The sequence below is a fragment of the Suricata suricatta genome, chromosome 6 (genome assembly GCF_006229205.1).
Source record: "Suricata suricatta isolate VVHF042 chromosome 6, meerkat_22Aug2017_6uvM2_HiC, whole genome shotgun sequence".
NCBI lineage: Eukaryota > Metazoa > Chordata > Mammalia > Carnivora > Herpestidae > Suricata > Suricata suricatta.
In genome coordinates, this window is record NC_043705.1 from 145,673,925 (window position 1) to 145,696,858 (window position 22,934).

Consider the following 22,934-nt stretch of genomic DNA (forward strand, 5'->3'; position numbering starts at 1 on the left):
TGTCACACATGGTGAGGGACAACGGAGCCACCACATGCATGAGCGAGACCAGCCTGTCTGGTGTGCCCTGGCTTCCTGGGTTCTCACGCTCAAGTCTTGAGTCCTGGCCCTCCGGGAAGACCGGGCTGTTGTGGCAGCCCTGGCCCCGCGAGTGCGGACAACGTTCTTAACATTTTCCCGAAGGAGGTTTTTTTGGTTGGTTGTTTGCAAACTAATGTTTATGAGATAATTAGTCTCTTACATTCCACAAACTAGTGTCACTTACACAGAACTCGGGCTTCGGGCCTGAGGGCGGGCGCTCGGCCCCAGCCCAAGGAGGCTTTGGGTCTCAGTGTAAGCACCTGTCAGAGGGAAAATGGGAGGGTAGGGGCAGGGGAGGGGTCTTTGTGGCCCCAGACAAACAGCTGGACGGTCTCCTTCCCGCCTCTCTGCCTGGCACGGGGGTGTCCGCGAGGGGGACTCTCCAGCGGCGGGGTGCAAATGCAGACCCAGCAGCCCAGGGAGGACCCAGAGCAGGCAACGAGCCCGCGGTGTGGCCCGTGCTGAGACCCGTTGACCCGCCCCAGGTATCTGAGTCACTCCGCCTGGGGAGGCGTGGGCCGCGGAGGAGCCTCCTCCGTGTGCAAAGAGCCTGAGAACATTCTGTCTTCAAGGAAATGCTCTCCAGATTGCTCACCGTCCATTAAGGAGCCGGAGAGCGTTAAATAATTTCACCTGAATCTGAAGTGCCCGATGAGCAGGATAAAGGTTTGGCTTCGTGGGTCGCTGTTGAGAGACGCCTTTGATTTGTAGTGCTTGCTAATCTTTTCGTTTCCCTGAGCACAGGGCTTCTATTATAAATTAACAAGGGAAGGTAAGCGAAAGGTGGGTTTTAATTGCATATAATTACTCGGTGAGCCCAAGTATTTTACAATTGAGATAATTTGCCTGAAAGTGTTGGTATTTAGTGAATAGAATTTATGGTAATTCCCTGATTTTCCCCCAACGGCCTAGTGATCTTTGTAACAAGGAAGTAAAAGCAAAATAGGAATCCTGAACTGAAACAAAGCTGTACATAAAAGTGCTTAAAATGTATCTGTTTGTCTTTGTTTCGGGAGGAATCCAAAACAAAGTTAATCTGATCAACAAGGATCAATAGAAAAGTGAGGGAAGATTCGCGTTTCTTTGAAGCTGGTAGAGGCAAGGAAATAATCCTCGCAAACAATGGAGGCCTTTAATCCACAGGCTGCCGCACTGAGAGCCATTGTGAAGTGGGATTTGCTGGGTTTCAGGTTTTAATTTGAACTGTACAGGCAGGTGCGGCGCCGGCAGAGACTGGGCTGTCACACTCGCGGCCAGGAAAGTTCACTATTAATCCAGCCTCTGCGTCTGATACTCCAGAGTCCTCTTTTTCTGTCTGCTTTGTTTCGCACAGCTCCTGCGGACACGGCTCCTACCCGCGCTGCCCTCCTCTGGACGAGGTGTCCCTCACAGGTGCTCGCCTGACCCCGGGACATGGGTAAGAGGCACAGACGGAAGCAAGTGGGGGCAAGTCCAGTTTCAAGCCTGGAAAACAAAACTTTACTCAGTAACATTCTCATTAAGCCAGGAAAGGGTGTAGAAAAATTCTCAGAGCCACTGGGGCAGGAAAAGGCCTGTTTCTTTCTCACCAGCCGCCATCCAAGCTGGGGGACCCCCGGGGGGGGGCAGTCTCCCACCCCTCACACCCCGGAGACCCGTTCCCCGCCGGCCTCAGACACACAGTACCTTCTCGTTCTTGACCCGGGTGGACAGGTGACTAGCAGAGACCTCGGAGCCCACGGCGCGATCAGGGCACCATCACGAGGCGTGGGCGCTCTGTGCGGCCAGCGGGAGAAGTGTCAGAGGGGACGTGGCCACGTGCAAGTTCTCCCCAGTCCGGAGATACTTCCCTTCATTTGCAGTTAACGTGCAGGGAAGCCTCCGGAGAGTCAGGCTGAGCCGGGTCCTGGGCACGGAGGTGCCGGCAGGAGACTGCTCTCGGTTCAGAGCGCAGCAGGAACCGGGCACGATTCGGGGGGAGGGTGCGCTGCGGAGCCCCCGGCTCAGCTGACTCTCCTTGTTGGGGTGTCTCAGGGGCGGGGTCCGGGCACAGCCCGAGCCTGTGTGCAGTCACCCATGCCGGCGACCACGAAGGACCTTTGGGTGGAAAGCCACATGCGGAGGCTCCGAGCACCTGGGACTCGGAGGCAGCGTGAAGACCCGCCGCAGGCTCGGAGGCGGGGGCGGGGGGGACCAGCAGAGCAGGGGTGCAGGTCCTGGACGGCACAGGCTGCAGGGGCAAGGCTGAGCGGTTCACCCCCGTCCCGGGGGCTGTAAGGAGCTCCGAGCAGCCTGGCAGCAAAGTGATAACTGGACTGTGGTTCACGCACGGGAGGGCTGAGCAGGGAGCCGTTCTGATCGGGGAAGCTGGGGCCCCCTCTCAATTTTCCTCTTGGCCGTGCACACCTCTGTGAACTTGGGCACATGGGGTACACCTCCTTTGAATCACTACTTTATTTTAGAAGCAGAAACACAGACTAACCTTTTTCCCAGTTCTGAGGAATGAGGGAGATGCTGGGCCCTAGCTGGGGAGCAGAGGGGCCTCGGGCTGGTCCCTGAGCAGCAGGTCTTTTCTTGTCTGATTGCGTGTGCCGCGGGCGGGCCCTCGCAGCTCTGGGAAACGTCAGGGGGAGCACGGAGGCGGGCAAGTCTGACGTCAGGCGGATGGATGAAGTAGGATGCTGTCAACCACCAAGGTCGTCTTCTGTTTATTTTTTCTTGTTGTAACCTGGGAGGGTGCTGTTTTCTAAGCATGAATCTGCTCTGCGGGTGCCGGTCCGGGGGGCTCTACCTGGTGGGGCCTGGCCCCCAGGCAGCTCCTTCCTGTCCAGGGAGGCGGACCTTGAAGCAACCTGTCGGCCTGCCCTGCCCCCTTCATTGTGGCCCTGGGGGGTCGGCTCCGCAGCGGAGGGGAGGTGCACGATCTGGCTGACCGGGAGCTGTCTCAGGGCTGGGGGGCAGTCACAGGAGAGTGAGTCTTGACGGTGGACGTCAACGTGCTCTTTAAATAACACGTAAACAATGTCTTATGAATTCCTACCTCTGCAGAAGCAACGGAAAGCACTTAACACAGTTTTCCCCTTTTATTCTCACAGCACCTCGTGAGATGTTCAATGATCCTTGGTTTAAAGAGCAGGAGTCGGGGCGCCTGGGGGCTCAGTTGGCTGAGTGTCTGGCTTCAGCTCAGGTCGTGATCTCACAGTTCATGGGTTCGAGCCCCACATCAGGCTCTGTGCTGACAGCTCAGGCCTGGAACTGCTTCGATTCTGTGTTTCCCTCTCTCTCTGCCCCTCCCCCACTCATGCTGTCTCTCTCTCTCTCTCGCTCATAAATAAATAAACTTAAAAACAAATAAGTGCAGGGGTCTCACGGCTAACAAGTCGAGAAGCCAGGATGTAAACCCAGATGGACAGAGTCCAGTGTCCTGACTAACACGTCATGTCGACAGGGACCACTGAGATTATGCGGTGAGCGGCTGGCCGCGATCTGAGCCCCCCGGAGGTGGCCAGGACGCCTACGCTCCAAAACAGAAACGCAGGGCTCCTCACAGAGGTTTTGATAACCGGCATTTTACCTTAATGCTGATATTTATTGCCAGGCCTTTCTCGGAATCTGGCATTTGCCCAGGGGTCCTGGCTCTGTGGTCATTCCGAACTGCCTTCTCAGAAGGGTGCGGTGGCCACGTCGCCTGGAAGGCAGGTCTCCGTGGGCTTAGTCCCTGCTGTGGAGGGGACCCTGCCGGCCAGGTGCCGCGGCCCACGGCTGAGCGGGGCTCCCTGCGGGTCTGGTTTGGCCACGTGATTTTATATCGCCACCACGTACAACTCGCACTTGTCACCACAAACCAAGTGTCCGCGGTGCTGCTGCACCTTGTCAGCTCTCTCTTCGTGGGGTCTGCCTGCTCATCGGCCCCGGGGTCCCCTTGGGGACTCCCACCCCCCCGTTCGGGACATCAGCAGCGGTACCTTTCCAGTCTCCCGTGTCGCGAATGGAAGCTGGTGACGTGTTGCCCGTTTCTTCTGAGCCCCCGGAACCCACACGAGTCCCAGCTCCCCTGGCCGCCCTCGGGGCCCGGACTCTTCCCAGGACCCCAGTAGACTCCTCCCTCCCAGGCACCTCTGACTCATCAGGTCCCCGCCAGGTCCCCCCACGAGGCGGTGGGGCCTTCACAGCAGCGCCTCCCGGGGTTGATTTGAGGGGCCTGCGAATCGAAGCCGCACCTCCCGGTCCCCGTGTCATCATCCGATCTTTCATTAAACCTTTCTTTACAATTGTCCGGGCCACTTTACATTCTCATTTGAGGCTAATGAGACAGGGTTTGTCCTGTGATCTTCTTTAAATAGGACTTGCGCTGTGGGGCTGGCCACCACGGCTCACAGAGGCAGGCTTTCTCCCCTGGCCCCCAGGCCTGCCTTCCTGGGGCCCCAAGCCAGGTCCCGGGGTTCCCAGGGAGCCGTCCGTTTCTTAAGTTGTTTTTTAACTTTCCCCCTCACTCAACAGTTGAACATCTCTTCCTAGTTTGAAGTCTGTCCTTTCCGAAACCCATTGTTTCTGGATTCCCCGGAGGGGAATCCCCAAGGGGCTTAAAATATCAGACCCGATTGTGCGCTGGCTGCGATGCTGGCGGGACCCCATCGTCTTCCCAGGCCGCTTCCCGGATCGCAGGGCCAGCGCCCCACTGAACTGGGAAGTTATGCATTAGAATCTCCTGTAAGTCAGAATAATGGGCTGCTTTCTTGTACTCTTGTGAACACAGTAGTGGTCTTTTCCTGGATCGGGTGATGATCAACCAGAAAAGTGCATGAAAAGGGCCGCAGTTCACCACCCCCCAACTCTCTCTCCAGAGGCCGAAGCCCCTGCTAAACGGGCTGCAGGCCTTACAGAGTGCTCGGCTCTGCGCGTGGGCCTGGAACTCGCTGCGTGCTCCAGCCTGAGCCTGAGGACGCAGCGGCCGGGGCGTCTGTCCTCACAGGCGGGTCTGCTGGCAGTGATGCAGGGGCCGCGCCCCAACGGCCAGAGCAGCTCCACGCCTGGCTTCTGATGGAGCCTCCCGTCGGGGCTGCGGGAGCCCGTGGTGTGGGGCCGGACCCATTCCTTCTGCTCCGGGGGCACGTCTCAGACCTCCTGTCCCGTGCAAATGGAAGACTGTGTCCTTTCCCCCACACCCCGCACGCCTTGTGGATGCGGCCGGAATCCTCTGGAGGAGGCGGGCTGCTGACAGGGGCGCCATCCCTCGAATCTCCTCCCCAGTTCCGCCCACTGTGCCCCTTGCTCCCTGTTTTACCAAACCTCACGGAGTCCAGGTGGCGCCCTTACCCTGGGTCCTATGGTGCACAGAGTGCCCGTTTCCTTGTGCTGTTCCCTCTTTCCTCCACGGTGCTGTGTCCATGGAGAAGCCCAGGGACCTCACCTTAGCCACCATGGGCCTCAGGGCGGGCCCAGCAGAAGGACCACAGTTCCAGGGACTCAGACCGCTCTCTGCCCTGACGCGCCTGGGATTGTGTCATGGTTTTGTGGGCTCACTGTTGCTCTGCATTTACTAGAAATATGCCTTTTTGACTTGTTTTGTTTTAAATTTTAAAGACTTTTCCCTTTATTACAACCTCACCCTGTCATTGTTCAAGAAGCGGTAGGTTTAGCAAAGACAGAGGGTGTCAAGGGTCCACACCTGCTCAGTCGGTCCACAGGCCCACGGGTTGTGCACAGTCAGCCTTGGGGTCCGCGGAGGGAACAGCACGTGCTGTGCTGACCAAACGCGGCCCTCCTGGCGGCATTGCTCAGGAAATGCAGCCTGTGTGGATGCTGTCACCTGGAGGTTTTCTGGAACGTTCTGGGGTTGTTCACATAACCACTCAGTCTCCGTCCCCCCGCCCCCAACAACGGCATCTACATTTCCAGTCACATTACAGCCACTGGCACCGTACGCAGACCACGTGTGTGGTGGACAGGCCAGCACATCAGACGTGAGACTCCGTGGAAAACAGAACTCCGAGGACTCTGGTCCAAAAATTCTTAGGAATTGCAAGATGGTACAAGATTAGGGTAAACCATGCAGGAAGCCTCCCTAGGTTGGGATTGTGTGCAAATTCACGGGGACACATCCACGGTGCTGGTCATCCTCCAGGGCACAGCCTGCAGATCCGTCCCCTCCCGCAGACCCACGGCCAGCGGTTTCCTGCAGGACGGACCCCAGAGTCTCACAGCGCCCGCCGGCCTTTCCTGCGCCCCGACCAGACTCGGAAGCCTGGTCGCCCTGCCCCCGCTTGCGTACCCACCGGGAGACTAATCGCCAAATTCAGACTCGTGTTTCCATGATCTTCAACGCCCTGGGGACCACTCTGGGTGTATTTTGACAACTTCTTTGATTTTAATCGTGTGCCCAAGGAGACAGGCTGGCCGGACACGTAGATGGACAGGAATGTGGTGGGACTCCACCACGGGACCCGCCGGTCCAGCCGAGGCCCCCACAAACCCTCTGCTTGCTCTGCCCCTCTCTCTCCTCTGGTGAGGGGCCACGGACCCTGCTGCAGACGCTGGACTGGGGAGGACCTTCCACTCGAGAGCAGCGGATCCTGGCTACACGGGCACAAGGCGGCAGCGAGGTTTACTGGCCGCTGTCCCGGGGACGCCGGGACCCTCCTGGCACATAAGGAGCCAGCATTGCCGGGCGGCAGGCAGGCGGCCTCGGAAACCTCCGGGGGGCCTGGGCCTCCGGCAGGGTCCTCATGGCTGCCTCCCCCGCTGAGCTGCCTCTCCCGGGCCCTGGGCTTCATGCTGAGTCCTGACCTGTCGGGTCCGGATGAGAAGGAAGGGCACTGACACTGCAGGGAAGGCTGGCCCCGCGGCGGGCTCGAGGACGTGGCTGCTGTCACTCTGCCCGGGGGATGCCCGAGTGTCGGGGGGCCGGTGGGGGCCGGGAGGAAGGCGTGTTTGAAAAAGGAAGATGCTCTTTAAGGAGGACTAAACTTGGACCTGTTTAGATCAGACGTGCAAGCAGCACATGGCTTTGGAAATGTGAATGGAGGAGGAAATGCGAAGTAAAGAGGACCATCAAGAGGGAAAATTCCAGAAGGATGCTGGACCACAGATGATGAGACGGTGGCTGCATGCAGGGCAGTCCCCTGCCTGTGAGTTGGTGAGGCGCCAGCTGGGACTTGTTCTCCTGGGTTGCAGGCCCCGCCCCAGGCCTCACAGGCCCCGCCCTTCACCACCGTGGAGGTGGTGTCCCTCCGAGGGCGTTTTTCTAATGCCCGTTCCTGGGCTGGGTCATTTGCTCTGTTGTCTCAAGTATAATTCACTCCGATAACCAGATAAATACAAACAAATGAAATTTCGTAGCAGATTTTGTATAATTTGACGCATTTGATTTTGCCGGTGCGGGTTAATAACCCGCCCTCCGCGGTGCTTTGCAGAACTTGTGGGAGCGCCTCCAGGCCGACCCTTTGTTCCCGGGGGCCTCACACGCCCCTTAGCTGGCTTCCTCACCTCCTGGTCTCTGGCCTTGATCTCTGATATTTCACTAAGTGAGACGGTGACATAGTGATCCAGGCTCCGGACCATGCCACCAAGGAGAGGGGCGTTGGGGGCTGCTCTGAGGCTGGCATTTTGGGGCCCCTCTGGTCGGGACGTTGTGTGCAGCGTCGGGGCTGCAGAGAACCGTTGACCCCACACTTGGAATTCCTCCGGGCGGACTCCGGGGGCGGGGCCTCGGCGGCAGGGCCCAGATCGCGGTGGGTTTGCGGCAGACGGTGTCAGCAGCCAGGCAGCCGCGAGGAGATAATAATGACAAGGCAAAATAAAAAATGGTATTTATCATGGCTCCCGTGTCACCGACCTGTTATTTTTATTGTTCTTCAGAATAATGGGATTTATTAGGGCCATTTATCCTCAAGTCACATGGAAAATGCTACATATGAATAATGGACAGGCTTGAATCGCCGAAAAGCACCCAAACCTGAAAATAAGTTGCAGAACTCCTTTTCAAGGGAAGCTGTCTTTCAAACTTTAAAACGCTGCCCTTTGAAGAGAGCCCAGACCCGGCTGTGACGCAGCCCCATGGCAGAAGTGGAGAATAGAACAGCTCAATTTGGGAAAATGTGAAAATTACATGACATGGGTGAAACCCCAGACATGGGCTAAAATGAAAACAGCTGTGGACACAGAGCCTTGCCCAGACAGCGGAGGCCGTTCATCCCGGGGAGTCGGGGGCGGACCTGCCTGCCAAGTTGACCGCGTGCGGTGGGAAGGGGGCAGACCCGAGTCGTCGGTCCCTGGGAGGGACGCGGGTCACGGAAGCGTGAGGCGGCGCCGATCCCAGAGAGTGGACACCCAGTGTGGGCATCTGGGGAACCTTCCAGAAAATCTTTGCCCTAGTGAGAGAAACGGGGGTCTGAATAGTGCCGAATTCAAATGTCTCATCTGGGCTTCTGGGGACAGTGGGGAGCTCCGCCCAGGCCGTCACTGAAACCCACAGTGAGGCCGGTGTGCTGGTCCGAAGGAGCCCAAGGCCTCGAAACCCCGCGGGGACGGGGCAGGGGTCCCGCCGCCGTCGCCTGCACACCGTCTTCCAGGAGCAGGGGCTCCTCGTCAGGACAGGCGCGTCCTTCCCGTGCTGCCCTGGCTGGGGCCCGCCAGAGGACAAGTTCACAAAGAGGAGGCGAGGGCGGCCGGGCCCCTGGGGGACCCAGGAACGCGCAGACCCGGCCGTCTTGAGTTACGGCTCTGGGGGCTGCGTGGACACGTCCCAGTCCCGCAGATAAGCCTGAGGATGACGACGGTCCCCGTGGCAGGGACGGAGATGATTTAGTGGAGCCTCTCTGGATGACCCCGCGGGCCGGCCGAGTCTTCTCCGGGAGGGCCAGCTGCCTGTCAGCCCTCCTGGCGCAGCCACTCTCTGCGGCCCCAGGCGCCTTGGCCAGGACGCCCTCCAGCCCAACGGGAAGAAAGACACTGCCCACAAGAACACACAAGACACACGAGGCTGGTCTTCCTTTAACTAAGTCTGATCAGAAGTCGTCTGCACCCCAGGACGCCAGAGCTGGTTTTCACGGGGTGGCCGAGGCCCAGGGCGGCCTTGACCTGCTGCGGGAGCGCACAGGCCCCAGCCCGGCCCGCGGTGAGCCGGCCGGGCCGGCACCTCCCCGAGGAAGCCGGTCCTCTGCGGATTCCAAGCGCCCAGACTCCAGAATCCGCTGCTTTTCCTGTTCCTGGCGGCTCAGACTCCCCGCTGAACTTGGAGCCTGGTCCTGGAAACGGTTCCGTCCCCGGGGAAGGCTTCCAGGCCTGGCGCAGGCAGAGGTGGGCGTCCGTCTCCCCTCGCCTCCCACCCATCTGTCAGGGACCAGCCTGGATGCCGGTTCCAGAGGACGCCGGCATTTTGTCTGTGGGCCAGCGAAGGGGGTGACGGTGATGGTTTTGAAGGCAACACAGTGATAGCGTCTACCATTACGGAAGACAACAGCTTTGGAGCGATGATTTATTTCTCTGAATTAATAAATAAAAAATGTGTGTGTGTATATATATATATTTTTTTCCTGCTGGAGATGGGAGGGGGCGGTCATACTTTCTCTAAGTCTCAGAGACAGTTACAGGTTTTCCACAGAAACGTACGGCATTACACACAAACTATTGTGCATCTAGTCCAGGAGGCACCACGATGTCCTCACTGCTGGAGGTGAAGATGCTGAACCCACGAACCATGAGATCACGACCTGAGCCGAAGTCAGACGCTCAGCCAACTGGGCCGCCCAGGCGCCCCAACCCGACGGCTCTATTTTTCTTTTTTTAAGATTTTTAAGTTCAAAAGTAGACGTAGAATTTTGTCATTGTTTCCATGCGGTTTTCTCCTTCACGCTGGTGTCACGTGCCTTCCACCGTCACCAATGAACCTCACCTGGCCACAATGTCTCATTCCTAAAACAACTCTGGCAATTCTGGGTTGGATCGCTAATCTTGTACTTAGAGTACGTGTAGCATACTCATCGGGAGAGTGATCTGAGAGGTGTGTGTGAGCACGCGTGCGTGAGAGAGAGAGGCCGAGAGAGACGTCCTGGCTCCTCTGATTTTGAGCACGCCCCTGTCCACCTAAGACTGTTCTCTCCGTATTTGATGAGCAGTGTGAGGCATCAAGGAGAAAGCACGGCCAGGATGAGGTGACCCAGGCTGTGAACCCGCTAACCGTTAGCCCACAGGCGTCCTCAGGAGCAGAGTGGTCCGCGTCCACACAGGACTTTTCTGGAACGCTGTTCCGAGCAGCACCGGCTTCTGCGATTTCCGAAGGAGCCTCGGACGGAGACGTTGGTTCAGTTCACAGACCTTTTCTGCCAGCCGTGACTCTCGACGGTCCCTTCCTTCAGATCTCCTCCGTGCATCCACGAGGCTCACGTTTGCTCCGGCAGAGAGACAGGGCACGAGGAGGAAGGACCTCCTCTCTTGGAAGACCCCTTCCTACGTCTGGGGGGCGGGGCCTCCAGGCGGGGGTGGAAACACCCTGCTGCCCCAGCTGCACGGCTCTCGGACCTAAACTGCGCGTTTGGCACGTGCCCGAGGGTGCCTTGCTCTGGTGACTCCGCAGGGCTGGTCCCCGGCTTGCCTCACCCCTGCCGTGACCGTCAGGGAGGGACCCCTCTGCCTCCTGCCGGCTGCACCGCACCGGCCCTCCCGGCGGGCCTGCTCTGTGCTGGAGGCTGAACCTGGCTCATGGAGCCGCGTTTCCTCTCCCCGGGCGGGTGGCTGTGACTCCACCGGTTCTGGCCCCTCTGAGAGCAGGCACCTGTGAGGGTTTGTTATGCCCAGCCCAGCGTCCGGAGCTTGGGGCGAGGGGTGGGGGGCTCTGTATCCACAGTTCTGCCACCGCCCTCCTGGTGACTCAGGCAGAGGCACGCAGGGGTGCAGGGACAAGGGCGTCACCTGCCTGCTCTCCGCCGGGTCATCCCCCCTGCAGACCTCAGGTGCTCGGCTCCCAGCGGCGCAGGCACAACCGAATTATAACCCGGCCTTTCCGCACCCACACCGGCCGCGTTCGTGCACGGGTAAGCACACCTGATTCCCAGTACTGCCCGGCGTATTATTCTTATTAACGACAAAATGGTTATATAAACTCATTTACATCAACAATTTATAAACTCCAAAGATACAGCAATGCTTTAGGGATGTCAGAAAAATGTTATTTACAAGTCACACTCCACTATAATTTATAGAGATTTACCCCCTTGGTTACTGGGATTGAATTGGAAACCAAGGAGGGCATTTCTAGATTTGTCATTTGCATATTTATTGGCATTTATCTGCAGACTTGAGGTTCCCACCGGTTCCCTACCCCAGCCCCCGCCTACCCTCCCTGGGCCTCAGTGAGTGCCACTGTGTGCCGGGCACCGACTAGGCCCAGACGCCGAGTTGGGGGACCCCCAGCCCAGCTTCCAGGCGATGTGGACAGGGACCTGCGGAAGGGCTGGGGCACGGGCCCCCGTGTGAGTGCACCCCATCTCTACCCTCACACCCCACCTCAGTAGACCAACGACAGACCGCAACTGAGCCTCCTTTGAGCGTGGACGGAGCCTGGGAGCTGCAGGATCCTGTGAGAAGCCCCTTATCAGAAGCCCCCAAAGCGTCTGGTGGCGACAGCGCGCTGCTGACCCGCCCCTCACGCCCTGGCAGCCTTCCGTCCTGTCCCCTTCGGTCCAGTCCTGGGAGGGGTCCCCCTCCAAAGAAATGGGGTTTCTCGGGGAGCCTGACTCCCCTTGGGGATGGCTCCCTGGTCAGTGGGTCCACAGAGCTCGGGTAGGACATCTTGCTCAAGGCCACAAGCCCCTTGGCCCAGTTTCTGAGCTGACTGCAGAGGCTTCCTGGAGCCGGAGGGGCTGTCCTCCGTTTGGGGTGAGGACGGACATCAGGGTGCTGGGCCCTTTGCTGGCCGGCAGGCGGGTCACGAGGCTGCGCCCTGGGTGACGTCTGCCGTGGGGTCAAGGAGAGGTGTGGGGTACGCCCCCTCTGAGGTTCTCAAGACTCTGTCCTTGGAGCCAGTGCCACATTACCAAAGTGGCTACACAGCCACTTAGCAGAGGAATTCCACGGGAGCAGCGCCACAGCGCTCTAAGTCTCATGGCCTGGGGGCAATCTGGAGGAAGGACAGTGGCCTCGAGAGCTGATGCTTGGGGCCTCTGGCCAAGGCTGTGGGGCCAGGGCAAGGGGTGAGGGTGGGGGCGGGGCGTGTGTTAGGGCCCATGCAGCGGGCTGGGTGAGGACTTGTCCCTGCAGCCTCCTGGTCGGGTAACAGGTGCGCGCGCCAGTGTCCTCAAATGCTCCACGGAGCCGGGCTTCGGCTTCTCCGGGTCTGAGTCCTCCCACCCCGTTAAACGTGATCCGGGTCTCAGGTGCGGTCCCACGATTGGCAGCCAGAGGCCTTGACCCTTGACACATCGGAGAGATCGCGGGCGTTCTCTGCTCTCTGGAAGGATGGGGATCCCGTGCGAGGGGGGAACCCGCAGACCGCAGGCCGGTGTGCCGCCTGAGATCCAGGCTCGGCTCCACCCCTTCCGGAGGCTGGTGGGGCCCCTGCGGTGCGGAGCCCCTCCTGGCACTGGTGTGGGAGGAGCCTGGCTCCAAGGCCCCTCCTGGACTGGGCGGGATGGAGGCGCCCCTCCATGCAGGCTGGGAGGCTCCGTGAGGTCACTGGCCTGAGGGCCTCTGGGAGGGGCAGGGAGGGGCTCAGGTGACAAGCGGGGCCTCCTGCTGGGACAGCAGGGATTCCAGGCTGCAGTCCTGGAAACTTCTGGAAGCAGAGGAAGACCAGGAGAGCTCAGAACGTGGGGGGATTTCTCTGCACATCACAACACTAAACACATTCAAGTTCAATAGGAGACGAAAGTTAAATACACGTCTGGGGGCGTGGTTTAGTCCGTTAAGCGTCTGACTTGGGCTCAGGTCATGATCTCATGGTTGGTGAGTCTGTGCCCGCATCAGGCTCTGCGCTGACAGCTCAGAGCCTGGAGGCTGCTTCGGATTCTGTGTCTCCCTCTCTCTCTGCCCCTCCTCCCACTTGCACTCTGTTTCTCTCTCTCTCAAAAAAAACAAACATTAAAAAAATTTTAAGTATATTTTAAGAGCATTTTTCTTTTTTAAAAAGTGTTTATTTATTTATTTATTTATGTATTTTTGAGAGAGAGAGAGTAGACACCCATGCACGTGTGTGTGCCAGCCGGGGAGGGGCAGAGAGAGAATGAGAGAGAGAATCCCAAGCAGGCTCTGCACCGCCCACTCCGAGGCCTGTGTGGGGCTCAGATTCACCAACCACGAGATCATGGACCTGAGCCGACATGAAGAGTTGGATGCGTGGTCCATGCGCCCCTGAAGTTAAGTAGTTTAGTAGCAGGTGTTAGGGTTTTTGTGAAGAAGGTCAAGGCCAGGTTGGAGAAAGTCGTTTGTTCTGACTGAAGACCTCCTTGTCTTGGATGCCATTTTGTTTGGAGGGTGTTGTTAACTCACTAATGATCAAGTCATGAATTTTAATTCTTTAACCCTTTTCCTGCTGCATTAACAACGAATTTCTTGTCAAATGGTCAATGCCCCCGGCACGGGGGACGATATAAATGTTCACCAACGTGGAAGATGTTTCCACAGATCTTCAAACCAGAACCAATGGCTGAGTGCATTTTTCTCCGACTTTCCAGAAAAATCCACCCCTTATCAAGATGGACTTTGACCTCTCGAGACTCGTTCTTGGTACAGACTGGAGCATCTCAAGCCCAAATCCTCCTTCACCAGGCCACCCTTGGCGTGAAGACTCCTGCCCTCCCAGTCCTGAAATGCCCGAGTGCTTGGGGCCCTGGGCCCCCGACTTGCGGAGCCCAGGGACCACAGGACAGGGGCCCGGGCCTGTGTCTGTCCTCGCTTCACATCCACCTCTCCTGTAGGAGGCAGGCTGGTTTGGGGGGGGGGGGGCTGCACCCGTCCCCTTCCTGGACTCCGCCCCCTTCTCGGACTCCGCCCCCTTCATGGACTCCGTCCCCCACTTGTGCTGCTGCAGCACCAGGTCGCTGATCCTGGTCCTGGACCTGCGACAGGGACTCGGAGAGCCCGGCCGAGCGTGTGAGCCGAGGCCTTCGCCCACCTGTCGGCCTGCACAATGCTTGCTTCTTAAAGAACTTGGGAATATTTCTCTCTTGAGTCTATATGAGACGCAGATAAGTAGATTCTTAGAAACCCAAACAGCATGAGGCCGGTCAGGCAGGAGCGGCCTCCAGTTTGGGGCTCTCATGGACGGTAGGCCCCTCATGGTGTCCACCCCTCGCTCTGCAACCCTGATCCTGCTTGAGGGCCACACGGAGATGCCTTTGTGTGGGGGGGGGGATGTTCTACCATAAACTAAGACATCGTGAAGTCTCTGCGTGTGGATTAGAAGAGAGATGCGTATACGTTTCGTGCATATTTTTAGAAAATCGCACTATGTTCTCTTCCTCATCATTGTGGATGAAGTGTGTTCCGAGGTGCACGCTACATGTGAGCAGGCGTTTCCTGGAGAGATCGGATTCGGAGAGATCGCAGCAGCCTTTGCTGCTCTGTGACTCCGGTGCAGGCTGGGCTGGCCTCGCCCTCCTTGCAGAGGGTCACACTGGGTGCTCAGGCCCGGGGGTGTCTGTGTTCTCAGGATCCCATTAGGATAGGATGGTGGCAGTGCCTTCAGATGTCCCCATCCAGAGTCCCTCTCGGCCCAGGACGATCGTGAGCACATCTGAGAAGCCACCAGAGGGGGCAACAGTCAGGTGACTCAGGAGTTCCCGATGCTCAAGGGACATGGCCATGTGTCCCCCCGAGTAGATCTCTTCCCGGGACAGGCACGCTGGGCTCTGGGTGCCGTGTCCCCAGCCAGGAGCTGAGCACTGGCATCGCACAGTCATGCAGAAGATAAAGCCTCGGAACGAGGGCTCAATTTCATTTTATCGCTACGGTGTTGGGAAACCTGTGTTTTGAAAGTCTTTACCACTGTTTTCTTTTTGACGGCACTTCCTTTAGTTAATTTTTGTCATGTGCAGAATTCGACTCAGATCGCTACACCCAAGCGGGTTCAGTTTTCTTTGGAACTGAGCTCAGGCACGCCGGGTTATGTCACTCGGATCTGGCTGGAGATAAGGCGCCTCTGGCCGGGGGCGGGCAGGCTGTGACCGATGTCAGGCCTGCAGTGCCCAGCTTCACGAAGTGGTGACAAGGGAGGCGACCAAAGACACAAAACGATTTTCGTGGAAAGTTGTAAAGTCGCTTCGATGACCGGACGGGGGTCATCCAGTCCCCTGCTGCCCACCAGCATTAGGAAGCGTTTTCAGCACCATTCGGAGAAGCTGATCAGAATTTTGTCTTACTGCTGCTGGAGTAAACAGAAGTCTCTCCAAGCCATCCACATCGGGACACACAATTTCCAGTGCAGTGTCAGTTTGCTGTAGGACGGATGGGATTCTAGTCCTGATTCAAAAGTGATATTAGATCCTTTCTGAAGAAAACCAGCAACAGAGGCCTGAGGGAGGAAGGGTCTGGATGTGCACACCGCCTGCTGCTGCGGCCCCGCATCTGTGACTGGGAAGCAGGAGGCCGCTCCCCGGCCCTCGGTCTCCCCGTGTGCAAGACGAGGTGATCTGGACCCGCCAGCTCCTGAAGACTCGAGACAGAACTCAGTTCCCAAGTGAGTTGTTGACCGCAGTCCTCACGTACACAGTCGTCTGGATGGGGGGCTGCAGGCGCATCTCAGCAGCGGGTCCCTGGTGGTCCCGGGTGAGGCCAGGTGCCCACGCACTCTAGGGAGGGAGCTGGGGTCCCTGTGTGAACCACTGTGCTTGGAGGACACGCAGGGGCGCCTGAGAGGGACCCACAAGCGGAGCACAGAGGCAGCCCCTGCGGTCGAGCCGGGAGGGAGGGGCGGAGGCTGGGTGGGTGGGTCGTGCTGGTCGGGGTCTCATGGGCACTCCTGCCTTCCGCCCTTCCCTTCACAACCACCAGCGCTTGGGTTCCACAGTCTCCCTCCAGCACCATCGGCTTGTCGGGCGTTTAATCCTTTGTGAGAAGGTGGCCCCTCGCACCTCAGCACCCCTGCAGTGTCCCTGGATTCCACCCATGGGTGACAGTAGGCCCCCAGCTGTGACAGTCAAGATGCCCCCAGACACTTGTCCTGATGCCCAGTCACCACCATCAAGAACCACTGTGTAGACCCCATGAGTTAAAAAAAAACAACTGAGCCACGTGTGGAAAAGTATTTAAAAATGACACACACACATTTCTGTTGATATGATGGTATAAGAGTCTAACTTCTCTGTGCCCCTGTTCCTCACGTTTATCCTGTACCTCCATCGATCCCCTTACATCCGCCGTTTCAGAGGTGACTTTCAGGGGCTGTGACAAACTGGTAGGGTTTTTTCCACAGAAATATCAGGATGAAAAACTTGGAGGAAATGCCAAGGAAGGGGCACCTTGGATGAAAGGTTGATAACGTTTACAGAACAAATTTAACACATAAAGGGAGCCTGGACGTGGCCTGACCGTACTTCCTGCCCAAAGCCAGCGGGCGGCGGGTCTGGAAGGGCCCAGAAGCGTGCCCAGTGCCAGGCGGGCAGAGGGGCGTGGTGGTGGCTGGCTGGCTCCGAGCCTCTAGTCAGGGGACTCTGATCACCAGGGTCTGGGAGGACCGGCTCTGAGATTAAGCTTCAGGGGACGCGATTACAAAACTGTAACAAATGAAAGGACGCACCGGCCCCCTGCGCCCTGCGGTCCCCACCCTCCCTGCTGCCCCCCAGCCATCCCGACCCTCCGCCTTCTCCAGGATCCTTTTCCAGACGAACGTTTTCATGACCCGCCTCGCCCTCCTCTCCTGGGGACTCACCTCACTCACGGTATGTGGCCGACTTTCCCTCTCGGGAGTTTGGGGTGAGTTCGGCCATCAAATCTCGGGAGATCTGAACTCCCTTCTGACTGCAAGGGGGCACCACGTGTGGACCCGAAGGGCCGGGCCGGGGATACCGGAGGAGGGGGCAGGGCCGTGCCTCCGGCGGCTCAGCCTCCCGTGGGTCACCCGGGGGCCCCCAGGGAGGCCCACCAGGTGCCCAGCAGGGCCCGCATGCAGCTGGAGGGTCCGGCCTCACTTCCCTCTAATTGTTCCTCCCCAAAAGAAAGCACCAGCCCTAACTGTGCCCTCCGTGGTCCACACGGCAGGACCTCGGCACACGCACAGAGCTAACTACCAAGAGTTAGGAGAAGCTCTGGGGATGACCCAGCGCGCCCTGGGTGCACCCTGGCGATCCACTCCTCCAACGAGCCCGGGCGCCAGGCTCAGGGCTGGGAACCACCGGGAGGAAGCTGGGGGACACAGCAGGTGCGCTGCCTCCTCTCCAAGGGACCCGCCCGGGTGGTCTGTCTCCTCCGATCCCAGCCTGCAGCCCACCCTCCTCGTGCCCCTCTCTGGTCCCGGCGGACGTCTGTGACAGGACAGTTCCTGGAGGAATGCACCCGCACAGAGTGTGCACGCTGCCTTCCCGAGGCCTCCCTGTGAACACCGCCGTGCGCCTGCAGGGGAGAGGCCGGACAGGGAGGCCGGCGGAAGGCAGGGGCGGATGGTGGTCACCACGGCGCTGGTCTCCTTCGGTGAGGCTGGGGCTCCGGGGGGACCCCTCCATATTTGTGTCCCCAGTCCCCCTGGCCATTCAGAGTTGTTCCCAGGAAAACAAGGGTGTTTGGGAAAAGACCTCAAATACATGAAGTCCTAACGCGGTGCCTGCCTCCCCTGCAGCCCTCTCTCAGCTGCCACGCGGAGGAGGCCGGCGCAGGGTCACCTGAGAACTTACCTCTCGGCGTCGGCGGTTCACGCTCACGGAATCACCCCGGGCCGTGCCACCAGCCAGGGCAGAGGTGGTCGGGACGGAGAGCGGCAGGGGGCTCCAGCGGGCGGTGGGGACCGGAGGCACCGACCACGCTCTGGGCCGAGTCACCGAAGATCAGCATCGGCCTCGCGCACCGAGGCAACGCCGTTTAGAGTCTTTGCCAACCTGACAAAACCACACAGTTCGCCCCTCTGTCAGCGGGCAGGACTTGAGCTCCAGAAAGGAAAGGAAGGAGAGGGAGGACTTTGGAATTTCAGCTGGTGGTATTCCTGGAATGCCAGCAGGCGGGCAGGGACCTGTCCCTGCCCAGGGAGGGTCCCCAAGCCGCTTCGAGGGGAGCTCCTACCCCGGTCTCGATGCTTCCGGAAGCCGGTTTCCCTCAGCCTCTGGAATAGTAACAAGCCTTCCCTTGCCCTTTGGCTGCCTCCGTATATTCTGTCTTTTTAAACCACTTTTGCCCATTGGAACCTTTTCTGTGAGCGACGGCAGCCAGAGACAATGGTCTTTCTCCAAGACCACGTGAGGTTATCCAGTACAAATGGAATGAACCTGATTTTTTTTTCTGATCAAAGCAAAACTCGTTTGAAGTTTAGCTATTTGATAGAAAGTGGCTTTTATAACAAGCTGATCTAGGAGTTAATAGGACATAAAGATATTTTATTAAACTGCAAACCATTATTAATATTGCGGCTCTAACTTGAAAGAAATATGTGGAATGACACCGGAAATTAATTAGATTATTTCATCCTTCTTTTACATTACAAACTTTGATACGCGTGCACAGATATATAGGTACATTGATAAAAAGACACAAAGACAAACAGAATTTTAATGAGTGGGGAGGCCTTTTATCTACTAACACTTTGTGACTTAATTTTTTCTGTTTATTCTGCCTATTGATTCCAGTTGAAACCTGCTGTTTTAATGTTGTTATTGATATTCTCTCTGGGTTTTCTTCTAATTCTGGCATTGATATTACCTTGATCGGATTTAGTTTATTTGAATTGCCTGTAGGTTTTGGTCTCCCGAGTTTTTCGCTGCTCATAGACATATGCAAAGATAAAACCTCGCTTTTTATCTAAAAATCCTTGAGAGACTCTGAAAGATACAGCCGTTTTCTGAGAACTTTGGAAAGGAAGAGACAACAATCAAAAGGAATGTACTTCTCCCCCAGTTCACTCGAGACTTTATTTTTACACTCCCTGAGTTTTCTGACACCCAGTGACTCCCAGTCTCGGTTCCACGGCTTTTGCGAGCTGTGGATGGAGAAACGGCCTGGTCACACCGTCCTCGGCGCTTTCGGCCCTGGGTCAGCGACGTCCACTAGGAAGTGGATCGTTTTTACCAGAGACAAGTTTGCATGGTTGACAAGGCTGCTTACGTCTTTACTAATGAAGACGCTGGAATAGGTCTTTGTTTGAGCCGTGGGAAAGAGGCCCCTACTTATGTCTCAAATACAGGCTGGGTGTTTTGGTGGTTCGATCTAATGTTCATAACCGCCTTCCAAAACGAGGTCTGAGCAGTTGTTCAATCATTGGGAAATGGCAGACGGCGTGCGTTAATTGACTGCACACAGAGGCCATGGGGGGCGGGGGAGGGTTAAGTGAAGGTAGCACAACTGAACCAAACATTTCCCAGAGTTAATTATTTTGATGCAAATACACTATCAACCCCGGAGGAGAGAGCGCGGGTAACACGGGGACTGTCCCTGCGCGGCCGGCGAACAGCTCCCGCCTCTGGCACCTGTTGCCTTGCTCCCTCCCGGGCGTCGTCCTCTGGGGCTTTCCCAGCTCCCTCCACTTCTGGGTCTGCTTCACTGTTTCAGAATGTTCTAGGTTCTTTGGCTTCCTCCTTCCTCGACGTTACTTTCATTTTTCTCGTTTTTGCTTTAAATGATATTGAAAACTGAAACACTAATTGAAACTCGCAAAGCAGACCTCAGGCTGACTGAGTGAGGGCTGTTAGTGACCCTCTGACATTTCCGGTATCATCGACTGATCTTCTGCATCTGTCGAGGGCTTGGAAATCTAGCGCTTTGCCTGCTTAGAAGGTGCCGAAGGAGAGGGCGGAGCGGGGGCCTGCCCTGTGAGGGCGGCGGGGAGTCTGGGTCTGGTAGTGCCGGCAGAGGAGGGGCGTGGCAGCAGGTTACCCGCGTCCTCCCCTGGCTGGGCGGGTCCTCGCTCTGCGTCACCACTGGGGACTCAGCCGTCGGCAAGGCCACCCGAGAAGCCGTCCCCTGAACCAGCAGCCCTCACTCCGGAGCGGCCTTGCCTGGCGTGCTTTAGTTTTGCTCGCACCTCCTTCACCCAATCCAGAGCTCCACGTGGATGGCATTTTCTAGATAAACCCTCCCTTGACCTCAGTGTCCAAGCACGAACAAAAATGAGCCCTAGTGGATGAAATTAGCCCGCATGTGTTAGAGATGTTTATATTTCCTTAAAAACAGCAAACGTAACATGATCTGGGATTTCTTGGGTGCGTCACATGGTCCTGTGTCACCGCCGCTCTACCCTGCCGTGGCCATATCCTGCTCTGGGGACCACTGAGGCACAGATTCTCCCTGAGCCCAGTGACAGTGGCCTGCACGGCAGGGTAGGAGGTTGGTCTGTGCGGGCTTCCCGCTGCCTTGCCTTGTGACCGCCAGCATCAGAACACACGTGGCCCACCCATCACCATTTGTGCTACCGTCGGGGGCGGGGGGCAGCCTAGCATGAGAAACTCATGTGAAACATGCCAAGAATATGAAGCTGTCACACTGGAGCGCTGACATTCCAGACGTTTTCACAGTCACTAAAGAATTGGGTATTTACATATTCGGGCAACTTTGACCCAGGTTGTGTTTTCTGTATGGTGGCCATCATTTGTGAGATGTCTTTACTTACGTGCTTCCCGTGTCTCCTGATTTCAGCCCCTCATCACATCTGTTTGCAGATGAGAAAACATACCCAGACTATGTATGTCCCTGTTCAGGATGCTCTAACTTGGCACCTTGGCCATGGAGTCTTTACGTGGTTTTCCAGAGTCACAAGGCGGTGCCGACTCTTTCCACAATAACCACAGAACATGGTTACTTATCTGGAGAAATCCAGAAATTTTGACATCTGAATATAGAGTTAAACACAGACAGTCAGGTGGAGAATGGGTGGTGCCCACAGAGCAGGTGGACTGACCATGGAGGCCGGGCAGCCACAGCTCCCCGGCGAGTGTCGCTTCTGCGTGCTCCACGGTGTCTGTCCGCCTGCTGCTCGGCCACGCTTCCTTCCCTGGTGAGACCCTGACCGGGTTGGACTCACAGGGAGAACACAGGGCACCACGTGGGTGACCTGGGTGTTTTGAGGAACATGGCGCTGCCCTAGTCTGTAAACAGTCGATGTAGAAGGATCTGGACTCGGATGAGTCAAAGGTTCTTCCTTTTGGGCAGGCTGCCTCCTTGACGGGCCCACAGCTAACCTGTGCTCTGAGTGCGGGTGGTGCACATACCGGACGCACGATCTGTCCAGGTCATCGGAGATCTACTCTGGATGCAGGCCGACTACCCACTGGGGCCTGTGGACTAGGTACGTGACAGTGAAAACAGGATCTCGGGCTCCGGGGGCTCAAGGAGCTGGGCTCGGCCAGAGGAGAGTTCTTTGTGCGAGGTGTGGACTGCTCACACGTGTCTTGACTTGCACACAGGTAGTGGGACAACTTTGTAGGTGGTGTTTCCACGGCTGGGGAACTGATTTCTCATTCCCTCCTGTTATGTAGCAAATACGCCGTCGCCATGTAAAGTAAATCTTAAATAGATATGTGATCTTCTATGGTATTTTTTTATTATATACTAAGTCTTAAGATCAATATCAAGCTTTGTGCAGTGGCAGAATCGTAGCCAATGAGGTTTATCCGAGGCACAATTATTGCTAATTGAAAATCAATATCATATGTTCAAAATGTAACCATATCAACTATATATTGGTTTCTAGTTTTCATTATGAATTACTGCTTTAAATACAGTTTACTATTTAATATAATGATTCTGACAGTGTTATTCAAAATCAGCTTTCTATAAATCTGCATCATATATGTAATAAAAATACACAGTAAATGCCAGAGCCATCATCATGAATGCAGACAGCCTCACAGACTCGGGGACTACACAGAACTCTAAGGGACGGACGCCAGCCCACACTCTGCACATAGTTTAACATTCCTGTGTCACCCGTCATTTACGTAATGTGAAGGGGCGGCCTAAGTGGTGAGTGCACTGCCGGGTCCACCAGTCTGCTCATAAGTGCCAGCCCGTGCGTCACTGGCAGGTCCTGAAAGGAACACCTGTCCCCCTTGAGCTGTGCAGAGTGACAGGCGTATACCAGTGAGTGTGTGTTTCAGGTTCATTTGGGATGTAGAAGCCTGCGGAGTTGGGGCTTGGACTTGGGAACCAGTGTGGACATTTCTACACCCTCAGGTGGTGATAGCCAGCCAGGTGTCCGCTTGGGGCCTGTGTGGAGGTGAGACCTGGAGCCTGGTGGGATGGGTGCGGGTGGAAGGCAGACCTGCTGTGTGGCCAGTTTGCAGGGTCACTGTGTTAGGCGGAAGGCAGCACCCTCCGTTTTGTGTCTGGGGGTAATCTGGCCGCATTTGAAAGGCGGAGTGAAGGGAACTCGGACAGCGGCTAAGCCAGGACAAACGGCTGGGCCAGGCAGGAGCTGTGGGCGCAGGAGTCACGGAATCGTGGCCGAACCGAGGGCTTTGTGTCTCTGACTCTCAGCAGAGGAAGGTGCTGGGACTAGGAACAGGGAGTCGCTGTCACAGTGTGTGGAAAGAGTTTTAGAAGAAGGGGCGCCCGGACTCTTTACAGACGTGAAGAGGGAAGGAATGTTCTTAACCGAACTTGACCGGCCTCCTGCAATCCCACAATGCTCAGCAATGGAGAACTCCGACCCTGTGAAATCCAAGCCACGATGCTGTCTAAGGATCCGTCTAAAGGAAATGTGTTGAGTTCAGTGCAGAGAATATTCTAGAGTTCATGCCATGGGGGCA

The 22,934-nt window shown here is 56.9% G+C and overlaps 1 long non-coding RNA gene and 1 pseudogene across 1 annotated transcript; both read left to right on the forward strand.

Annotated features, from left to right (window-relative positions):
- Positions 1–610: 610 nt before the first annotated feature.
- On the forward strand, positions 611–3,266 carry LOC115294872. Its single transcript, XR_003910195.1, has 3 exons — positions 611–747; positions 1,415–1,498; positions 3,156–3,266. It is a non-coding gene; the product is annotated as an uncharacterized LOC115294872 (long non-coding RNA).
- Positions 3,267–21,757: 18,491 nt separating this feature from the next.
- Positions 21,758–21,909, forward strand: LOC115295017 (annotated as a pseudogene).
- The last annotated feature ends 1,025 nt before the right edge of the window (positions 21,910–22,934 follow it).